This window comes from Lepidochelys kempii, chromosome 1 (assembly GCF_965140265.1).
Source record: "Lepidochelys kempii isolate rLepKem1 chromosome 1, rLepKem1.hap2, whole genome shotgun sequence".
Taxonomy (NCBI): Eukaryota; Metazoa; Chordata; order Testudines; family Cheloniidae; genus Lepidochelys; species Lepidochelys kempii.
In genome coordinates, this window is record NC_133256.1 from 116,112,908 (window position 1) to 116,131,491 (window position 18,584).

Sequence of the window (18,584 nt, forward strand, 5' to 3'; positions counted from 1 at the left end):
CTTGCGAGAGGGGAAGTATTGCCTCTTGCAGGTGCCCAGCAGGGGTGGTATATATTTGTCCCAGGTCACTGGGTGGGGGCTTGAGCTGGTTTTGCATTGTGTTATTGGAATGTATCCCCTAGATATTAAACCCAGCCCTTGTTGCTGCCAACTCTGACGGGCAGAAGGGTTACATAATGTTGAAACAAAAAGAAAAGGAGTACTTGTGGCACCTTAGAGACTAACAAATTTATTTGCAAAAAGAAAAGGAGTACTTGTGGCACCTTAGAGACTAAACAATTTATTTGAGCATAAGCTTTCGTGAGCTACATGCATCCGATGAAGTGAGCTGTAGCTCACGAAAGCTTATGCTCAAATAAATTGGTTAGTCGCTAAGGTGCCACAAGTACTCCTTTTCTTTTTGCGAATACTGACTAACACGGCTGCTATGAATGTTGAAACAGTGTAAGTTTCAGCGATTTAAGCAGCAATTGGATTGAAAGTGAAATTCAATTAGCCAGTTATTGGGGTAACCGGTTTTATGAATGAATGTTGTTTCATTCATAAAACTTTGCTTATGAAGTTATATTTATAAAGTGAACAGTTAAAAACAATTTCATTGATCAGTTCTACAGAATAAGTGGTAACTTCTTATGCTAAACAATCTGTTCCACTTTGCATTTAGCTGTGATGCTGGGAGTACCTTTCCCAGACCTGAAGAAGAGGTCTGTATAGCTCAAAAGCTCAGAAGTTGGGCCTATAAAAGATATTACCTGACCGACCTTGTCCCCCAGGGTGCAGTCACTTTGGGGATCCCTCCCTGCAAGGAGGCTGCTTTTGCTCCAATTAGAGAGAGAACACATTAGGGCACGGAGAATCTTTGATTCGCAGATTCTAAGGCCACCAGAAGGGAACAATGTGATCATCACTCTAACCTCTTTTCTAATACACGCAATAGGACTTCCTCAGAGTAATTTTGCACACAACCCTCTCTGTGAAGGGAGGAATAGGAGCTGGCACTGAACCACCTTACAAAAGCATTTCTTCCCTTGCAGCGGGTAGAACTGAATTTCCTTTATTCAGATCACAGACATGTAAAGTGTTGCTGTCATTTATACATTATACCCACTTTCTGAACTCTGAGAATACACACATAGGACAAGATGAGGTAATAGTGCACTGACATTTCCTTTAAATGCCTCTGTCCCGCATAAGGCAATTCCCTCACATTATGATGTCCCAATTTATGCAGATGTTGCGCTTTACAATTGTTAGGCTCTGATAGAGACCTCCCTACGGGATGGGGGAGCAGGCAGATACCGGAAAACAGTGTTGGTATATAATACTCTAAATGTTTTTATTGCTTACAATACAAACCCCACTCCTTCCACATTCACACTTCTTTAAAGTACACCAGAATCTGAAGATCTGAAGGAAACCCCGATGGCCAGTCGAAATTCAGTCCGATCACAAGGCATGGGGAGCCCCACATTACACGCCTCTTTTCCATGATTCTGGGTCGGTGTCTGACTCCAACTTCAACGATAGCAAAACAGTCTTTTTTATAAACCAGTCCGTCGCATCATTAGCTCTTTGTCTGTTTACTAAGCATTTCATCCATAACTCCAGAAGAGCAGTTCCAGACATGCCACCATAATCCAAGACATTCCATTTCCTCTAATGGACATGACCAAGTTTGTTTTGCACAGATAATCCTTGACAGCTCATAACCTTAAATCCTTGCTTCAGCTGCAAGCACGCAACTCATACTCATGTCAAGCATACAGCATTTATACTAGGCCCATATAGCCTATAGCATATTACAACATATGCATCACAACAGTCCCCCTTTTGATACATGATTAATAACATTGATTATTGTATCACTTTTATAATTTTGCAAGCAGCTCAGCTTTATATATTACCTGTTCCAAAACTCCTTGTCGTTTTCTTATTTGACAGTACAAACACCAGCATGACAAAGATTAATAGAATCATTAACATGAACAATATAATGACAGGATGCAATGCCACATTCAGGAAGGCCTTGGCACTGGGAGACTCTCTCTTAAAGACATTGTACCAATGGTGGACTGTCAATTCTTCCCCTACTTTTCCTAATTTTACTATTTGATCATTATGCAACCTCTGTTACATTACATTTGCATGACTCAATTGGACCTTGTTCTGTCCTATCCCCCCAAAATATATATTTTTCAGTGGTCACAACACAAATGTACCCAATTGCCTACATCAAACACTCCTGTGCTATTAGGGGGTAAATACTGTATTATACATTGTCCACTTGACTGGTTTAGATGACATCCCTCTAAAGACCAAGTTAGCAGTGGGCACACCCATTTATTTTGCCCCCACTTCCTCACAATGTTTTATCAGTTCCACCAATCTATAGCCCCCTTCTTCCTGTATCAAATGTCTTCCACTTATTTCTATTTGTCATAATTCTCCATTAATAATCTTCGGCAGCACACAGGCCATTGCCATTCTTTTCTTTTTTCCAGTGTTATGTAACAGCATCCTGCCCTTCCAACCCCATTTTAGGAGTGGTTTGATTCCAGTTAAATCCAAGGTGTTTTTTTCCATCCTACAATTTGTTGTTTCCATATATGGGAGTCTTTGAACCATTCAAAGGGCCATTGCCCCTTTCTCAATAAAATGAAGGTTGCAGCAAGCTTTTACAAAAGGAAGTGAGCATTTTAAAATGGAGTTTGGGACAAGTTAAAATGGAGTTTGAGTTACAATATGGGCAAGTGTAAGGAATGGCAAACAGTGAACAGAAGTTACAATGTGTTGAACACTGTAAGTTTCGGCAATTTAAGCAGAAATTGGGTTGAAAGTGAAACTCAATTAGCCAGTTATTGGGGTAACCGGTTTTATGAATGAATGTATCTCTATATACTGTATCCCATAAGCTTGCATCTGTACACATCATATTGCTACCGCAGTCTTGTTATTAATTTCTGACACACTCAATAAACTTGGATTTAAAGATGTTTCCAAGGCTTGTATTTGTTTTAATTGGAGTACTACATTCCTTGCTCCCATAAAGTGCCAAAATTTTGTATTACATGCGTCTGTATAGCTCCCAAAATCTCACCCAAGACATTTTCCCTCATAAGTCTCAATATCAAATGAATTCCACACCCCAACCCCAGCACCAATGCCACCTACAATATATTCTCCTACACCTCTTTTACCACCATCTCCCCCTTGTTGTTGTCATGCTAGTAACAGAGCCAAGGCATATGGCGTACACTCTGAATGTTGTGCACTCGCATCTAACTGCGACTCCTCTGGCCAGATCATTTGGTCCACAATAGATGTGGCTTCGATTACTTCCCCCCTTCTATATGGATGTTTATCTGCCATGATTCTTGGTACGGTTTTGTGTACTGGTGTTTGATTAAGAAACATGAAATACCTACCATACCCCCAAAAGTATATTCCCCTATTGATTTTCTTGCAACAGCTTAATTTCACCATTATGGAAGAATTTACCATAGCATCATATATCCACACTTTGAGAGCCGCTGACTCATTCCATCCCACATGGACATTAGACAATTCTTTTTCATAATTCACATCCCAGTTAGTTACATTAAATCCCAAACTCCAAAAAGTGCAGTTCAGGGCGCTTATATTTGGGTTATTTTCATTATAACTACATTTAAACATCAACCAGCCCTTCCCTGTTACAATATAAAAATACTTTCATTGCTTCTCCAAATCCTCTGGTTTTAAATATTCTCATGTTAAATTCTTACCATTTTCCCACCATATTTCAAATTTCCCCTCAAAAGGTTTCACCTCACATCTATCTGTCTTTGTTTGTTCCTGTTTTGTCCATTGTGTCCCATGGATAGTTGAAAGTATTATCCCCTTTAATCCATACCTCCATTTTAGAGGTGCTCCCATGTGTATATCCTTGTACCCCTAAACTTCCTCAGATACTCACAAAACAAAAAAAACAGAAGCCATATCCTCACCCTTCAGGGTGCCAGCGACTTTCCCATTTTTCCCAAATCATTGCTGACAGTGTTAGAACTTTTACTTTAAAATCAATTTTCATTCCCTGCAAACTTTTCTTTTTCTGGTTCCACTTTTGCACCCCTCTGGTGTTGAGGTCATGGTCGTTATTCCGTAAGAATAACGTCCAGTGCCTCTGACCAGACCCAAGCGCTTTTGTTAAGCCTTTGCTAAACTCTTCTGTCTTCGTTCGAGCTCTGGTATTCTTTTTCCTAAAATGTAATTCACACAACACAATCTTTCCACCAGACAAATAATGCAAAGCAAAGTGAGCATAAGCAGCAAGCCAATTACAAAAGTTGTAGCTTCGTATCCACACTCCCAATCCAGGATCTGTTTGGAATATCCTCTGATGCAGTTGGACATTCCCCTTTTATTTCTGTAAAACAAATTTTGCGCCATAACTTTAATTGTGATGTATGTACCCATTTCCACTTTTTTCCCCTGATTAATTTGCACTGCAGTGGGAAAAATTTTATTCATAACTGAAAATGGTCCAACCCATTTTGATTCCAAGACATAATCTTTTGGTGTCAGCCTCAGATACATCACCTTATCTCTTTTGTTCCACAATTTCGTATCTTGAGTGGCCTGTGAGTTCACATATTCTCTTGCTTTCTCAGTTGCATCTGTGAATCTAAATTCCATTTTCTTAAGTTCAGTCGGTAACTCTTTAACCCATTGGGTAACTGATACTTCCTCTACTTCTCCTGGATACAGTAGAGGGCTCCACAGCCTCATAGGCCTTCCAAAGAGAATTTGGTATGGCTGGTACCCTGTACTTAACCAATCACTACTTCGAAGTGCCACCAACACCAATGGTAATTTCTCATCCTGTATGGGGAGATTTTGGCAAACCAGTAAAGTGCCTAAAACCACTATGACTTATTCCTAATAGTAATCAAGTTAGCAGGCCGTACTGAGCCATCCTTGCTCATTGCTAAAAGTAGCCAAGTCAGCAGGTCGTAAATTGGTCATGTAGAGTCCTCAGCATAACCAAGGCAGGAGGGGAGAGGGTTTGGGGTGCCACAGACAGGGAAGCTTGACCCAGTGTCCTTCCTGCTAAGAATGCTTCTAAGAATGTTGAAATTGCTGATGCATGTATTTTAGAAAAACAGGAAGTCTACCTAGATGTGCCCCCTGGAATGTTTGTCAGGGCCCCAAGGGCATCTGGAAAAAAAAAATCTGGTAAATTGATGACCATAAGGAAATCTCTTCCTAGATCTTTAAAAACTGCTTGCTTAGCAAGTTTTCTTTAAGGGATATGTCATTATGTTACTAATGTATAAAAAAGGGGGAGAAGTTTGAGGTAACCAGACTTCTCAGATGGGGCTCTTCAGGGACGCTTCCTCTGGATGCATCTTGGGGTCCCTACCAGCAGACAGAAGCTTGGCCAGCGGAAGCTTGTCATGGTGCCACTCGAAGGCCACACTCAGCTTCAGTAATTATCGAGGGTTGGGAGCATTTTACTAACCTGTTGTGGACATGTGTAAGTGCTTGAGACTAAGTAAAGTTCAGCTTTAAGTGAAAGCACTCGTGTTGTCCTGTTTGTGCCAGCCATCTATCGGTCGGACAGCCGTGTCTCCCCTGATTTATTTCCTGACACCACCTTGCACAGAGTAAAAGTTACCAAGAGCTTTGGCTTGAAAGAACCCCGGGTAACAGAATTTGGAGGCCCCAGCGAGGATGGTAGAGAGGAAGGAGACGGATGGTACAAACAGTTTGTAGTTTGTCCATTGCTGTCAAGGTTCCTTCCCCACTCTGAACTCTAGGGTACAGACGTGGGGACCTGCATGAAAACCTCCTAAGCTTACTTTTACCAGCTTAGGTTAAAACTTCCCCAAGGTACAAACTATTTTACCTTTTGCCCTTGGACTTTCGCTGCCACCACCAAACGTCTAACCGGGTTTATTATTGAGAAGAGTCGTTTGGAAACTTCTTTCCCCACAAAATCCTCACCAAAACCTTGCACCCCCCTTCCTGGGGAAGGTTTGATAAAAATCCTAACCAATTTGCATAGGTGACCACAGACCTTGGATCTTAAGAACAATGAAAAAAGCATTCAGTTTCTTACAAGAAGAATTTTAATAGAAGAAAAAGTAAAAAGAATCACCTCTATAAAATCAGAATAGTAAATACCTTACAGGGTAATTAGATTCAAAACGTAGAGAATCCCTCTAGGCAAAACCTTAAGTTACAAAAAGACACAAAGACAGGAATATCCATTCCATTCAGCACTGCTTATTTTGTCCGCCATTTAAAGAAATCCTAATCTAAAGCTCTTTAGCTAGATTACTTACTAAGTTCTAAGACTCCATTCCTGTTCTGTCCCCGGCAAAAACATCACACAGACAGACCCAGACCCTTTGTTTCTCCACCCCTCCAGCTTTGAAAGTATCTTGTCTCCTCATTGGTCATTTTGCTCAGGTGCCAGCGAGATTATCCTAGCTTCTTAACCCTTTACAGGTGAAAGGCCTTTTCCTCTGGCCAGGAGGGATTTTAAAGGTGTTTACCCTTCCCTTTATATTTATGACAATTGCAATAGGAGGTAAAAGACAGAGGGGTAGGGTTGCTCCCTGCGAGTTCCCGTGTCGCAGTTCACGAGTTAATTTACGGATACATTCCATTACTGGGGCTCAGAACTCAGGCTGATTGCCTGCTTGAGTGGAGAAATTATGTCCAGTGACAGGGAACCAACTCCAGGACACAGCCCTAAAGATCAGAGCTGCCAGACCTTAACACTCTGCCAATGACACCGTGCAGAAACTGGAGTCCCCCAGATGACCCTGATTCTTACTGGCCATCAAGAAAAGCTCATCTGTCTTATTGGGAGTGGTGAGCACTGTATGTAGCATATGAATTCTGTTTTTGGTGATTGTTAATAAATTGAGGTTACGCAGGATATTACTGTCTAAGGCTCTTTCACTGGTAAAAGACCCCATAAACCCACAAAAGATTAAGTCCTGAATCCACGTGGAAAGGTTGTTTGCTCTGAGCTCACAGGGAAAGGGTGTTTGCCCAGAGCCCACAGAGGGGTAAAGTTAGGTGCCTTTCGCCTGGAGCCCTAGGAACTGGGGAAGTGTGGGGGTGTATAAATTAAGAGGGTTATGCCTTGAGCCCTAGGAAGTCCATAAAGGTGCGTGCCCTAATGTGTGCAGGTAACAAATTTGGTTGAGAGAATGCGGGCAGCCTAAGGTCTTTTGGACTGAACTGATAGAGTTTAGCACAGTAAACAATAGCAAAGTACCTGTGCCTTCTGTCAGAAAGGGTTGCTACCTACCTGGCAGAGTGACTTCCCCAGAGCAACAAGAGAAAAAGAGACCAAAGAAAAGGGACCAGGAGGGTTGGGGGCTAGTTGAGGAGCCCACCCTCCTTGCTAAATGGTAACGAAACCTGTGCCCCATGGGAAGGGGCGGTTCAGCAAGGAAAGCAAGATCAGGCCCAGACAAGCAGGCAGGCAACAGATAAAAAGATTGGAAAACAGGTTGGGAGCCCTGAGGGGCATTGTGGCAGGAGTAAGGAAAGGAGTAAATAAGTACAGGCGTGGGGATTTCAGATACCTGGGACAATACTTGGAATGGTAAAATCTAAGTTGATGAAGGTGTAATTTTGGGAAATAAGCAAGTGATTTAAGGAAAAAGAGTAAGAAATTAACTCTGCAGAGGCTGGAGGGAATTAAGCAGCTGAACCTTGTAAAAATGTTAACCAAAAAGTGTTATAGAAAAAGAATTCTTGGTTTCTTTGCAGCCATTCTGAAGGGAAAATGGGCCCTTTTCCAAAGGAATGTTTGTAAATAAGCCAGGCAAAAAGAGACTCTGATTGAAATCATTTGACTGAACAATTTAGTCAAATTAATTAAAAGAACATAAGGGGTTTCTGTTGGAACTTAACTGCCCCCAAATGTATACAAATGTAATCTATGTACAGCTGTGTAAAAATTAAAGCAGTGAAAGAGATGTTAAGCAAAAGAGTATGTATTTATTTGTGTGTGTATGTATAAGTATATTGTGTAAATATGTGGAGTGTTTAGGACCTAAACCAACACTCCTGGCTTGTAAAACTGTTTTGTAGGTTTAAGATAAATTGGTTTTTGTTTTGTTTTTAAATACTACTACTAAAAATCCATTTGAATCTTTCATTCAAAGTTGCAAAAATGACAGACACTTTTTGCCAGACACAGGTAACTAGTGTTGTTTGGCTTTGGTATTTAACCCTTAAAGTACCTCAATGCTTTATAAAGTTCAAAATCTTTTTAAAGACCAATGTTGTGGCTGCAGCAGGACAGTCAAACCCAGGAGAATGGGGAGAAATTCTGGATCCTTTTTTTTTTTTTGGCGGGGGGGACAATATAGCAGATAAAAGCTGTAGTAAAAGAATAAGAAATTTAAAAAAAGACACCCTCTGGTGCAACAGTAAGGGTGTGGTGGTAAAAAAAGAAGCAAAAAAAAGCAATGTTAGAAACACTGAGCCTTAAGGTGGCTCTGAGTAATCAGACTGTTGCTTTGATAAAGGTACATGAAAACTCTGTGAGCACAAAAGAAACAGTTATACTTTATGTAAAAATTGAGATGGCTAATATGATGTTATAGAAGTTAAACTATGAAAGGAATGTGCATTTTTCCCAGGACATGTGCAGTGTATATTGTAGAAGGGGTAAAAGAAATGCAAACAAAACATGCTACTTAATTAAAATCCTATTAGAGCTCTAAAGGGAGCCACAATAGGTTGTTTTCTTTTTCAGATCACTGTGTTTTGGAAGCAGGAGTTAAAAGTGAAAAGAAATCAAAACTCTGGTGGAAGTTGATTGTGTCCCCTTTAAGACAGAGTCTCTGAGCTCTGGATCCAAAAGCAAGCCAGAAAGCGCCTATGTTAATGCAAATTACCTAACTGATAGAGGAAGGAGAGAACTGTCCATAAATGGCAACACAAAGGAGCTGCAGATAAAGGACATACCTGGTCAGCAAACAAACTACCTGAAACCAAAAGGCTCAAATATTGACCCTCCAGAGGAAGGTGGAAAAAAGTCAAACCTAAGAATAAGACAGACAGGTTAATCCTAAGTAAAGAAAAATATACTTTTTTTGTGTATGCAGTGCTGAAATCTGAAGACAGGTACAAAAGGGGTCTGCTTATATGCACGACACCCCTACCTTTTAATTCACCAAAACCCCAAGTATATAATTAAATTAAAAAGCCTATGCAAAGATTTCAAGAGAACAATGAACACACTGGCCTCAAAAACAAATTGTCTAAATAAAAGGCATGCTATAACAAGATACTTTTAATAGATTTGATGTTAATATTAAACACTGGGATAAACTTAATGTTAATAAGTACCCCTGTAACAATGTATAGTGTGTATGATTTTTGAAAAAAAACCTTTAAGGTCATATGGTAATGATCCTTCTCAACTATTACCTGTGAATAAACTTAAAAGCATAGCACAGCAGAAAAAACATTACAAACTTGGTCTGCTGTATTAGAAGAAAAACTGAGGTACACTACCTCATAAATTTAATAACTGAGCAGTGGGATAATTTCCCCTAAACCTTAAAAGGTAGGAGCCATTGAAACCTGGGCTGCCTATAGAACAAAAACACAGAAGAGTATGGGGTAATTCCTCTATTTTGCCTGCAATTAGCAAGGATATTTGTAAAAGGAAGGAATATTTTAAGCAATAATCTGCCACCCCAAAAGGAGTAGAAACATGTTCTTCTTGTCTTTCGGAAAAGCTGGTACCAGCTGAAGGGCAACCCAGACTACCATGGATCCCAGTCTTTACAAGTCTCCTGTACCACCTTTCGTAGAGGTTGCTTAATCGTTTGATTCATTCTCTTGACTGATCCTGATGATTGAGGATGGTAAGGAATGTGTAACTGCTGCTTTATTCCTAAAACTTCCAATAAGCTTTTCACTACTTCCCCCACAAAATGCGGTCCATTATCCAAATCAATTACTCTCGAAGTTCCATACCTGCTAAGAACAACATCCCATAGTTTCTTAGCGGTTGTCTCTGCAGTATGGTTCCAAGTAGGAATCGCCTCCACCGATCAGGAAAAAGAATCCACCACCACCAGCAAATACTGATTTCCTCTGGAAGTTTTCGGCAACTTATCAATATAGTCCATTTGTATCCTACTCCATGGCCCTACAATTCTCTGATGTAACAACAGCCCTGCACTAGATGTTCTATTGCTGTCTGCATTTTCTACAATTTTTAACAAATCTTCCCATACTTTATGCCAAATTCCAATTGGTTTTACCTTAAAAAGCGTATTCTCTATTCCTCAATGGGCCATAGAGTGGCCGACATTAATAATTTCTTCCCTTGGTGTTTTTATTTTTTTTTGGGGGGGGGTACCCACTTTACCTCTCCTGTCTTTTTGTTCACTGCATACAGTGAACCTATTTCCGCCCTCCATTCTCTGTTCCCAATAGCAGCAGGCTGGGAATAGAGGGTGTTCACCTGGAATGTGGTATATCCCTTAAACTCCCACCTTAAGTAGCCCATGCTTTCTAGGCAAATCTTACCATACATTGACTTTTGCTGCTATAGGTGTGAACCCTTTTTGTATAATATCCATCAAAATAATGGTAATGACAAGACATAAGCACAAAACACACAACATAATTTTTGTTTTCTAGGTTGCTCTGGTGGCACCAGCTTGCCTGTAGAGTGTCTGAAAAATAAAAGAAACTTTTCCTAGCTCTCCCCGCCCCCCGCCTCGTGGGGACAGATTATTGCTTAAAAAGCTCTCTCTTTTACAAATCTCCTCGCTGGTTGCAAGAAAAACAGAAGAATAACCTCTATACTTTCCTGTGATTTGTTTTATAGACAGGGCAGATTTCAATGACTTCTACCCTTAAAGAAAAGGGTGAATTATCCCACTGTTCATTTATTAAATTCATGAGGTGGTGTACTTCAGTTTCCCTTCTTGTACAACAGACCAGGTTTGTAATGGCTTCTCTGCTGTGCCAAGCTTTAAGTTTATTCACCGGTAATAGCTGAGAGTATTACTACGAGATCTCTGAACATGAGATTTATTTTCAATTACCATTTTTAGCTTGCTTAAAATTTTTCCTCAAAAATCACACACATTATACATTGTTACAAGGTTACTCACTAGCATTTATTTCAAGGTTTAACATTGTGACAGTCTAATTACTCAGAGCCACTTCAAGGCTCCTCCTTTCTGACTTTGCTTCTTTTGTACATTTCACCCTTGCTTTCTGCTTTTTTCCTCATTCTCTTTTAACTGTTTGTGCCCCTCCTGCAGTACTTAGCTGCTATTTATAATACTAAAATAATATTTAATAACATAATAAAAAAAAGGATCCAGAATCTCTCTCCATTTTCCCAGTTGTGGCTGCCTCTGCCATGGCCAATTCTTTGGTCCTCATTTAAAAAGATATTAAACTTTATAAACACATGGAAGTACCCAAAGGGTTAAATGCTAAATACCAAAGCCACATCACACTAGCTGGCCATGTCTGGCTAAATGGTCTGTCAATGTTGCAACTTTGGATGCGAGATTCAAATGGAGTTTTAGTGGCATCATTTTTTTTATTTAAAAACAAAACAAAACAAACCCAATTTATCTTAAACCTACAAACAGGATTTTACAAACCATGAGCGTTGGTTTAGGTCCTTAAAACCTTGCATAATTACACAAAAATATTTACACACACAAATTATTTTTTGTCTAATATCCCTTCCACTGCTCTAATTAGTTTTTTCATAATACTGTATCCAGATTACTTTCCCATTTTGTATAATCGAAGGCAGTCAAGTTAAGTTCCAATAAAAACCCTACACACACCCATCCACCTATTTTTATATATATACATACATACATACATACACACACACACGCGCACACACACACACCTAGTGATTTTGATTACAAACTATTCCTGTGGGAAAAGGGCCCATTTTCCTCAGAATAGTTGTAAAGACTTCTGGGGATAACACCTAGTGGTAGCAGTAGCCACTCTACCTGACCCCCTTGTATAATTTGTTTAACTACCACCATTCCACTCAATGTGACTCTACCAAATTGCACATCTATTTATATTTACATAACTGGGTTTTATTATTAAACCAAGAATTCCTTTTTTATAACACCACAACAGTTAAAAAGTAACATTTTCACAACTCCTAAGTGTTTACTTCCCTACAAAGTCTGTAGTATTAATTTTTGCAAAAGCTACTTGTAACTCTTCACTTATTTTAAATCAGTTACTTCTGCATTCAATTCTTTAAGGTGCAATACTGCTGCCTTCCTTACCCTGTGCTGCTGCTTTTTTCTTTTTTGCTTTAGTTTGCAGCTCAGTTGAATTGCAGAAGTACTATTCTCTGTTGCAATTATTTCTGAGCAACTTCACTCTCCCTTTTTCACTTCAAACCTTTTCTTTCTTTCTTTCTTTTCTTCACTACGACCAAGTCGCAGCTTCTATCTCTTGAGGTGGTCTTGTAACTTTGCTTCTGACTCCAAACCCTGTTGTGCCAAGTTATCTTTAACCACCTAACTTTAATTTACAATCCTCCAGTTGCCTTCACTGGAGTAGCACCAAACTTAAAAATTACTGGAAGTCTCCCATAATGCTGCCTTTACCCTAAACCTCGTACAAGTGGACTTAAGTGCCTCCTTTCCTTCACCCTCTCCCATGTTCTTGTCACACAGACAGAGAGCAAAAGCCCAGAAATCCAAAGTGCAGACAACCCAATGTTTATTGGGGTTAATTCCAAGCAAACACATGCACAGCTCTACATGCTGGCAGAGTCTGTTCCCCAGCATTCTGTTCCCAGCTCTGATGCTGCAGAGTCTTGTCTGTGTCCCCATTCCATCCTTCTCTTTTCCAGTTCTCTATTTTGTTTTCCCAGCTGTTCCAACTGAGTCTGCATTACTTGTGCTTGTCTTACGTCCTTCTCTAAACTTTCCTGGCAGATTTTAAGACTTTCTTGCAGGGTCTGTAGCCCTGCACACGCCTCCCCCTTGTATTCAATTACCTTTTTTGTAGCCCACCACAACCACCATATCCACAGCTGCCTGCTTCTTGCTGGCATTAGGCGTGTATAGCTGTACATACTTCTCAAACATGCTTTCCAATGTATCAATTATCACATCAGGTTCCACTGCACCCTCCATTGAAGGGCAGGTCCCAAATGCATAATCTCCTTCTCTAAAATAAAAGGGGCTTTAACTTTAACCCATTGGCATGCCTCCTCTACCCCTTTACTCTTTTTAAAAATTATCTCAATAACCCCTTGCAGTTTCTCCCTGCACGCTCTCACTCACTTATACTTAATGTAGCACGTTCCCAAAACTCCACGCAGTACGTCCCCACGCGTACTTTTAATCTGACAAATCCCACAAATAAAGAGTCACCCTTTAGACTCCCCCAACGCTGTCAGACCCCACCTAGCAATCCAGCACTCCTTATCTCTCTCCCCCATCTCAATTCTCCACCAATTCTTAGGCTCTGATAGAGGCCCCCCTACGGGATGGGGGAGCAGGCAAATACCGGACAGTGTTGGCATATAATACTCTAAATGTTTTTATTGATTACAGTACAAACCCTACTCACTCCACATTCACACTCCTTTCATACTATACCAGAAGCTAAAAGATCCAAAGGAAATCCCGACGGCCAGTCGAAATTCAGTCCCATCATAAGGCGTGGGGAGCCCCACGTTCCATGCCTCTTCTTTTCCATGATTCTGGGTCGGTGTCTGACTCCAACTTCAGCGATCGCAAAACAACCTTTTTTATAGATCAGTCCTTCACGTCATTAGCTCTTTGTCTGTTTACTAAGCCTTTCATTCATAACTCCAAAAGAGCAGTTCCGGGCAGGCCACCATAATCCAAGACATTCCATTTCCTCTTATTGACATGACAAAGTTTGTTTTGCACAGATAATCCTTGACCGCTCATAACCTTAAGTCCTTGCTTCAGCTGCCAGCACACAACTAACGTACTCATGTCAAGCATACAGCATTTATACTAGGCCCATATGGCCTATAGCATATTACAACATGTACATCACAACACAATCAGTCCTTTTCAAACTCAGCCATTTCAAAATTCTGTTCTCAGTAGGTTTGTATTATGGGTACAAGCTTTTAAAAAAATAATAATAAAATTCCTCAATAAAGTAATTGGTTACATTTTGGTTGTCTCCCTTTGTTACTAGAATTCTTATCTATTGAAAAGTGGTGTCATTTTATTAGTGGAAATATACAGAATATCAGTTCTTCTTCAAGTAGTGTCCCTATGGGTGCTCCACTTTAGGTGTCTGTGTGCCTCTGCACCTCTAATCGGAGACTTTTGGTAGCAGTGTCCTGTTGAGCCCACGCATGTGCTCTCCCTCCCTGGTGGTCTGCCTGGAGGCTATTTAGCACTGCACAGGGGAACCCCCCTCACTTCCTTCTCTACTGCCTTTGGCCTCTGAGGGAATGAGCAGTTGTCCCTTCCTTATCTGTGTCATTAGCATAAGTAGTATTTGTTTTAAAAAGAAAAGGAGTACTAATGGCACCTTAGAGACTAACCAATTTATTTGAGCATAAATAAATATGCTCACTTCATCGGATGCATACTGTGGAAACTGCATGAAAGCTCACGAAAGCTTATGCTCAAATAAATTGGTTAGTCTCTAAGGTGCCACAAGTACTCCTTTCCTTTTTGCGAATACAGACTAACACAGCTGTTACTCTGAAACCTGTATCTGTTTTGTTACCTTTGTTCTCCCTAAAAGTACTCAGGCTAGTGTTTTGTTTTATTTTATTCCTTTGGTTTAAAAAGAAAGGAGAAAAAGGAAAAGAACTTCACTTTCCTTCCCTGTCTGGGGGCATGCCCCCTCCCCTCCCCCAGGCATCTAGTAGACTTATAATTATTTTCTTTTTCAGTTAAAAAAAAAAAGTAAAGAGAATGTTCTTCTGCATATTCCTCCCTGCTAGAGGATGACACCCCCTGCCCAGGGGCTTGCCTGGCTCTCTCTGCTCCAAGCGGTGCCTCTCCTGCCAGGAGTCAGTTCCTGTAATAGCCAGACACTCACTGTGCCTGGGAGACCCTCACGGAAGTGCTTTACCTGCCACACCTAAAACTGCAGCCTCACAGGAGCTGAAGTAAAAATTCCTCCAGATAGAGAAACACTTCATTCAGTCTGCAGGGGACTCCGGCGGGTGGTGACCCCGGATCATCCCCGGAGCCTTCACTTCCAAAGGGGTCGAGTGGTGAAGAGGAGAAGAGCGAGAAAAAGAAGAAGTCACCAGCAGACTCCCCCTGGAAAGGCTCCTCAGAGCAACGGGCCAGCCAGCGGGGTGTTCCCCAGTGCAGCCATCTGGGAAGGACAATACCAGCAGAGCAACCTCCTGCTGTGAGCTCAGCTGCCGCTCCCCTGGGGCACCGAAGCTCTGGAAGCTGAAACCTGAGAAGGGGTTTCCTGCTGTGAGCTCGGCCCTGCTCTGAGCTCTGCTCTCCCCACGGACAAGGGGCTTCTGTGAGCTCTGTGCTGCTCTGAGCTCTACTCTGGGCAACTAGAAAAGGAGGACTTGTGGCACCTTAGAGACTAGCCAATTTATTTGAGCATGAGCTTTCGTGAGCTGCAGCTCCCTTCATGGGACGCATTCCGTGGAAAATACAGTGGGGAGATTTATATACCCAGAGAACATGAAACAATGGGTGTTACCATACACACTGTAAGGAGAGTGATCAGGTAAGGTGAGCTATCACCAGAACATCTGATGAAGTGAGCTGTAGCTCACGAAAGCTCATGCTCAAATAAATTGGTTAGTCTCTAAGGTGCCACAAGTCCTCCTTTTCTTTTTGCGAATACAGACTAACACGGCTGTTCCTCTGAAACCTATTACCAGAGGGGGAATCTTTTGTAGTGATAATCGAGGTGGGCCATTTCCAGCAGTTGATGAACAGTGGGGGGGGGGGAATAAACGTGGGGAAGTAGTTTTACTTTGTTTAATGACACATCCACTCCCAGTCTCTATTCAAGCCTGGGCAAGTACTGCACGGAGTGGGCACAGTTACCGTACCATCTCTAAAAGAGCGACACAGAGAAGCCCTGCTGTCAGCTCTGCTTCTGCATCCACACACCAGAAGCTTCCACAGTCATGCTCTGAGGAAAGGGGTACCTAAGGAGAGGGGACAGTTACCGTACCATCTCTAAAAGAGCGGCATAGAGAAACTCTTTGGTACCAGATGCAACAAAACTCCCATCTAGGAAGTGTTCTGCACCTTCCCAACCATTGATACCGACTACAGACACTCCTCTGGGGTTCCAGATGAGCCCATGGTAACACAGGTATTCTGATACTCTGGAGACCTGTGGCCTCAGTACCCAGGGAGAGACAATTACCATACCATCTCTAAAAAAGTGGCACCAACAAACTTTTTGTACTGGGCAAAACCCTCATTGAGGGAGTGCTCTGCCCAACTATCGGTACTGACAATGTACCACGGACCCTCCTCTGTGGTACCAAATGAATCCATGGTACTGCATGAGCTCTGGTACCCTGGAGACCTGATGACTGGGGAAGAACCACAATCCCCATTACTTGGTACCAAGACTCCGGTATCGAGCACATCCCGGCATCCAGAATCGTTCTTAGCACTGGACTGTATACTGCCAATACCCCAGTCAGCAGCACCCTTACCCACTGACAAATCTGACACTGGCCAGGAGGAGACAATTCCCTGGCCGCTCAAGGGTCATCCCCAATTCCAGCACGCCAACCGCCCGTGCCTGCCTTCCTGCCTCTCCCTCCCAAGGCCATATTGTAACTCTTTGGGTATATACACACACATGGCGCGACTGTCTCCGGTGTCTCTCAGGAAGAGTCCACCAGATGGTTTGCTACAGTCTGGCACCTGAGCCAGGACAGGAGAAAGCTTTTTCAGAACAGGAAAGAAGGGGGAAGGGGGAAAGGGAAAAAAAAAAACACCTGAAGAGGAAGCTACCTCTTCAGCACACTTCTCCTCATCTCTCCTAGATGAGACTGTGCTGCCCACCCCTCATCACTAGGTGAAGATTTAAGAACTTTCTGGATCTTACCAAGAGGGTGGCAGACGAGCTGCAGATTCCCTTACAGGAGGTGGCAAATACACATCACAAGTTGGTGGAGATTCTGCACACTACCTTCTCATCTAGAACTGTCCTCCCAATTAATGAGCAGATTCTAGATCCTACCAAAATCATCTGGCAGAGCCAGCCTCCATCGCACCAACCAGCAACAGAGTGTAAACAAAAACAACTCTACATCTCTACCCAAAGAGGCAGACTTTGTTTTCAACATCCGCAACCCAACTCCATCATAGTGGATGTGGTTAATGCAGGAAGCAAGCAACATAATGCCAAGTCAACTCCATATGATCAGGCTTCGCAAGACGGTGTATTCATCAACAACATTACTGTTTAGAGTCATAAATTACCAAACTGTCATGGTCTAAACAATTTTGTTAATCTTGGGAAACCCAGAATGTTTCTGAAACATTACTGGAAACACAAAAAGAACAGATTCAGACCATTCTTAGAAAAGGTCAGTTAATAGCCAGACCAGTCCTAGAGACACCACTGGATGTAGCTGTTACAGCTGCCCGCCCAGTCTCCATCACAGTGGTACTGAGGTAGGTTGTGGGGTTGTTTCTTTTTTGTTCACTACACTTCTTTAGATTGCCCAAAGAGCTACAGACTTCCAATTTGAAGGGCCAAACTCTTTGCGGAGAAGACAGATTTTCTCTCCACATCCTGAAGGATTCTTGGACCTCACTACACTCCTTAGGAATCCATACTGTGGAACAGAAGAGAAGATATACCTCTCAACCACACCACAGATCACAAATCTTCTTAATACTCACCATCTCTGCGCTGTTATGAGCCACAGTGTAAGAGGCCCAGGGCTCAAAAGTGAGAACAGTCTGCACCCCAGTCCACGACCTCTCAAACTGCCTCTTATAAGCACTTTGATGAGCTGGCCAGGGGCCTGAACAATGATACCTTACGGCATCAGCTGCCATCTATACACCTGTCACACCACTCAGAAGTCACCTTACCTTACTTCACAGCAGTTAGGACCAGCTCTAGAGCAAAGAGATTGATTTCTAACCCTGAACTTACAGGGTGCCTACTTCCATATCTCAATACAACTATCGTACAGGAGATTTCCTACTGCTTACCTTTGGGGCAGGATCATTATAGGTACAGACTGCTCCACACAGGGTAGTCTCCAAGGTTCATTTCATTGTAGTGGCATACTAACCCTGATACAGTGACTGGACTTTATCAGCACCAACCGATGCAGTACAAGCAAGAGTGCTCCTCTCACTACCCACATTCACCACCCTGGGACACGTCTCCCTAATATCCCTATACAACAACAAGGTTCAGGACAAATGGCCTTACACATAAATGACCTTCCATATCACTCTTTTGGGGCTAGGGGCTGTCAGGAGTGCTGGTGCACAAACTCTGCCTGTCATCAAAAACAACACACAAAGGTTATGATGGACTTAATGTGACCTGTACGTTTTGTATGAGCTGCCAGATCT